Below are 5,571 nucleotides of genomic sequence, written 5' to 3'. Positions count from 1 at the left end.
AGCATCCTCATTTTATATTTCCAGACTTTCCGAAGTTTTATAAACAACAACGAACGTTGCAAATTACAAATGCTCCTACAACAGATCCAGGGATAGAGTGAAACAGTATTCTAAAATGAGCTACTTGCGCGACAAAGACGTTAAAATTAACGTTTGGACTTAATTGTAAAGGACATACACGACTCAGTTTACTTTAATTGTCAAGGACTACACGTGTAATCAGCATGGCAAGTGTTGGTTGTACTGTTAAGATGTCGGTAGATGTATTTTACGAAAACTAAATTACAGCACTCAGACTGTGATCAGTAAAGAAACATAAAACAGCATGAGAACAGAGATGAATGATATTTACTGCACAAGGAAATGTATGCTATTTTAATATACAGTTTTATATTGTTTTCATTTTTATACACATTATTTGTTTCCTTTAGACTACATTTATAGATAACTTAATTAATTGTTTTGATTTTCAATATAAAATTAGTTCCAACTTTATTGAATAAAAAATTCTTCTTCAAGTTTATAAAAGTTTGTCTTTCATCCAAGTCTTCCGATGCAGGCCTGTTCTATTTTATATAGCAGTTGTTTATTTTCATTTAACCGCTGTTGCCATGTGCCAGATCATAACAGAAGGAGTGTAATGGAAACGCCCTCTTCCAAACATCCTTTCCTTTGGCTTTCCTTTGGATCGCACGTTTCCTGCAATGAGACATTTATTGTTTTTAAATCGTAAGCTAATCAGTTTAGCAATTCAGTTGATAGTGTGTGTGCGTGTGCGTGTGTGTGTATGTGTGTGTGAGCGAGAATTGATGAATGAATGAATGGATGAATGTTTAATGACACCCCAGCACGAAAACTACATCGGCTATTGGGTGTCAAACAATGATAAATTCAAAACATGAAGTGGTGATCAACATCAATATAAAAACTCAAAAGTTAAATAAAAAAACAGTGTAAAGAACTGTGCAAAAAATATAAATATCACGGATAGATCAAATTAAAAATTGGAGTAGAAGTCTGTGTCACGTAACAATTGCAATAAAAGTTCATATTTCTAAGTCCAAATATATCTGTTCGAATTTCTGTCAGATACATACACTCCACAAAAATGTAGCGTACCGTCAGACTGAGGTGGAGGTTCTTTCTTCCAAATAATGAATGTGTCAAGTAAGTATGACCGATGCGAGCACGACACAAGGCTATTTCATCCTTCCTGCACTACCTATAGGAGGACTGCCACTCTCCCAAGACTTGCTTGATAGCATGAAATTTGTTCGCTACCGCACCGTCCCAATCATGTTGCCAAGTCAAAAAGATAAATTGGTTAATACTATGTTTAAAATCAGTATAGGACACACTAAACCTGCCATGAGATAAATTCAAAGCAGACTTGGCAGCAGAATATGCATTTTTATTACCCATGATGCCAACATGGCTAGGCACCCAACAAAATACAATATGTTTACTGGCAATGGATAAAAAGAGACACTCGTATCACCATCCCAATTAAGGGATGGTCCAGCTTCATATTGCGTAAAACTTGGAGACACGAAAGTGAGTCAGTGCAAATAATAAATTTGGATGGACTAGAATTCTTTAATTCTTCCAAGGCTTTAATGACTGTCCAAACTTCAGCACTAAAGATCGATGCTGAGTCAGGCAGTCTCATGGAAAGTATTGTGTCTGATGAAAAAACTAGCACAAGCCACAGAATTCCCATCTTGTGATACGCCTGTATACACAGGAATGTAATAACGGTGCCTGTCCTGAATTTCCATGAAATACTGTTTATACACAATCGCATCTGTACAATCTTTCTTCAGATGCGCAAGATCAAACACAATATTAGGTGGTGTAATACACCAAGGTGGTAAAACAAAAGAGTTTCCAAAGTGTCAGTTAAATCAATGTTGGAAAGAGACCAAAAAAAAGAAAGAAGCTGAATGTGAAGACCAAATGTACGGATAGCATCAAACAAATTAATATATTTGTTATCAAGCCTAAGTCCCTGGTTGTGTATAGGATCTAGCATCTGCAAGTAAGACATGCGAGCCGACCCATACACAATGTACCCATAATCATATTTTGACCTCACAAGAGATATATACAGACAGAGCATAACCTTTCTGTCTGCTCCCCATTCCGTATTACCGATAACTTTTAAAATATTGAGAGCTTTTAAAGGCATACTGTCACGGATTTAAGGACCTTATTTTTCTACAAATGGATAATAAATAAAAATTACATTAATTGTTGGAAACCAAATTTAGCTATCGCATCACCTTAATTGAACCATGATGGAATGAAATCCATGTCAACCCTCTCGGCAATTTTAGTTTTTGAATTATGGACCATTTCCATAATTCAATTATTTTTACAAAATATCATTAATAAATGGAGTATGGTGGTTATGAGGATGGTTGCATAAAGTACATTTAGGGACAAATCAATTTTTTTTTCTCAGGTAATACTTTGTTAGACCATTAAATAGGTCAGTGGTCTGTGACAATATGCCTTTAAGGCCTTCTTTTTTAACATATTTAAGATGGGGCAGAAAAGATAGCTTCCTGTCAAAAATAACCCCCAAAAATTTAGTCTCTTCCACAACTGGAATTAGACGTTTGTCCAAAAACATATTGGACGATCTATAGCAAATCTGAAAATCATCGATATATAACGAGCAATCCACACCAGGTGTTAAACACTGGGTAATGCTGTTAATTTTCACAGAAAATAAAGTTACAGACAGGATACTACCTTGAGGCACACCCATCTCCTGTGGGTGAATGTCGGACAAAGTTGACTCCATCCGGACTTTAAATGCTCTATCTTTTATAAATTGAGATTAAAAAAAAACAGGAAGTCGACCTCTAAAGCTCATGCCATGGAGGTCGTTTAAAATCCCATACTTCCACGTGGTATCGTAAGATTTCTCGAAATAAAAAACACTAAAACCAAGTGCTGATTATGGATGAAAGCTTCCCTACAAAACGTTTCAAATCTAACAAGATGATCAACCGTGCTACGTCTAGATCTGAACCCACATTGCACGTTAGTAAGCAATTTATGGGATTCAAGATACCTGACAAGTCTACGATTGATCATTCGTTCCATGGTTTTACAAGTGCAACTTCTCAAAGCGATAGGGCAATAACTAGTACGATTAGTTGAATCCTTACCAGGCTTGTGAATAGGAATGATAATTGCTTTCTTCCAATCAGAAGGAAAGTCTCCAGAAATGCAGATGTTATTAAAAATATACAATCCAAGACATAATGAATATTTTCATCTGCAATGTCCTTCAAGATGTAAGTGAACAAAGACATAGGATCATCAGCATCGATAATGGCAAATTGTAGTAGCTTGAGTGCTGCACAGATGCTGAAACTGACCCCAATTTGCCTTCGTCAACTTCCACCTTTGAACCCTTTCAAGCGATGAAGGTCCATCATTCTCCAAAATAAAGGGAACATGGACACTACCACAAGGGTCTGAAGCAACTTTCCAGGAGAAATCAAGAAAAAGTGATGGACTACAAAGGGTTTAATTTATAGAAGTGAAAGAAACACTAAGAGAATGAAAATATGTATGACTTTAAAGAAAAGGAAGTCATATTTGAGAATTAAGTCTTCCAATTGTTTACTTCTAATATTAATATCCTCGCATCTCCACAAAGTGTGGTGACCATTAAAATTCCCCATAATAATAAAGGGAGTAGGGAGCAGGTCAATATGATCTTGAAGGTCCCTTGGTTTAAAATTAAAATGATTACTAGGTGGCAAGTAAACTGAACACAGAGTAATAGTTTTATGACCCGTGACTTTTACAGCCAGAGTTTGTAAATTAGTATTTCATGTCACTATACTCTGAGGAATGTTTTCATTAATAAGAATGGAAACACCCCCAGATGCTCTATTTTCAGTTTCTTGACATTTATGATAGAAGTTAAATCCTCTCATTGTAATATGATCAGTGTCCTTTGGAAAGTTTCCTGAACACACACTGAAAGAGGATTATATTTTCGAATTAAAAGACTTAATTCATCAAAATTAGGCCTAAGCCCACGGCAGTTCCATTCAGTGATTGAATAACTCATTGGGAAGAAGTATTGGAGTGATTTTGGGCTTTGATCGTTGAGATTTTGAATGATCATATGACGAAATTTCCATTTCATTGTCCAAATCTTCCAAAAACTCACACGTATTACTAGTCTGAATCAAATGTGTGTGTGTGTGTGTGTGTGTGTGTGTGTGAGAGAGAGAGAGAGAGAGAGAGAGAGAGAGAGAGAGAGAGAGAGAGAGAGAGAGAGAGAGAGAGAGAGAGAGATGAACTGATTTATTTTTCACACTATATATATGTATGATAATCTTGGACTTTCTCTTCTTCATGTTGATGCCTTAAATATATGGAAAATATGCTAGCAATGAATGAAGATTATTCCAGGAAACATTTAATAAGGTGCTCCACGGTATAACCCACCTGTAAATAATTGCACCTTTTCCTACATGATGCGTGGAATTAACCTGTTTTGTAATTATTAGTATATACCTTTAATCTCAATTGCCATTTTTTAGTGTGCATAGTCTGTGAATTACGATTGTAGATGATATTTTCTTTCTTTTTTTTAAATTTCAGTATCAAATGAATCTATATGCAGTACACTGAAAATATGCTAAATTGCAACAATACACATCATCTCAATTCGCAGTTCACCGCAGTTGTGGGCTTTTAAGAAATAAAATGAATTTCTTTTATTATGTTTTATTGCACAACCTACACAGTGTGTTTGATATAGTCTAAGGATCACCAATATGCAACTTGTAGAATCGATGTCGCTATGATTATTTAGTAAATGGACCTTTTAATCGGGGAATTGTGAAAGTGAAGATGAGCAATCGCTATAAATTTCTGTATCACATATGATATGTCTTTTCAAATGGCCTTCTAACGATTGAATTTTATTAGCAAATTATCTAGCTAGTATTTGCATAACACTGGTCAACATAAATCTGCACCAGATCAAAGAAAACGGAAAATAACTTACATCAATGCGTTGGTGTTTTGCCTTTTTCTTGCTTCGGAGCTCGCAATATCCCGTGTAGGATGATACACGGTGTTGTAAGTGGCGTTTGCGAGCCCAAGCGCCAGCAGGATACAGAACAGAGTCAAGATCAGACGCATGGTGTCGCTTCTTCGTAGTGACGTGACGAACGGTTAGTACTTCCGATTTTTATAGACACTTGAAGTTTTGCATGATAAATCGCATTCACGGTGAAACGTGTTCACATTATATTATAGTTACGTCATCCTTTTCCGAGAGATTTGTCTAGTTAGACCACAGTTTTTGCGGTCGTTGAGTGACAGGTGTAATGATCGAGGGCGTAGCCCGAGATCTATTACACCCGTCACTCAACGGCCGCAATAACCGTGGTCTATCTCAGGCCCGTACGCAGGATTTTTAATGGGTGGGTGCGAATTGCTCGTGATGGGACCAATCAACATAAAAATAACACCTCAAAACAACAACGATAGACAAATCTGTCGGAAAAGGATGATGTAACTAGCTTGTAC

At 36.3% G+C, this 5,571-nt stretch overlaps 1 long non-coding RNA gene across 1 annotated transcript; it reads right to left on the bottom strand.

The window, feature by feature from the left end:
* Positions 1-330: 330 nt before the first annotated feature.
* LOC121390687 lies at positions 331-5,244 on the bottom strand. Its single transcript, XR_005960244.1, has 2 exons — positions 5,045-5,244; positions 331-699 (listed from the first exon to the last, which is right to left on the bottom strand). It is a non-coding gene; the product is annotated as an uncharacterized LOC121390687 (long non-coding RNA).
* Between the last annotated feature and the right edge of the window lie 327 nt (positions 5,245-5,571).

Source organism: Gigantopelta aegis, chromosome 15, assembly GCF_016097555.1.
Source record: "Gigantopelta aegis isolate Gae_Host chromosome 15, Gae_host_genome, whole genome shotgun sequence".
Lineage (NCBI taxonomy): Eukaryota > Metazoa > Mollusca > Gastropoda > Neomphalida > Peltospiridae > Gigantopelta > Gigantopelta aegis.
This window is presented reverse-complemented; position numbering and strand designations above follow the sequence as displayed.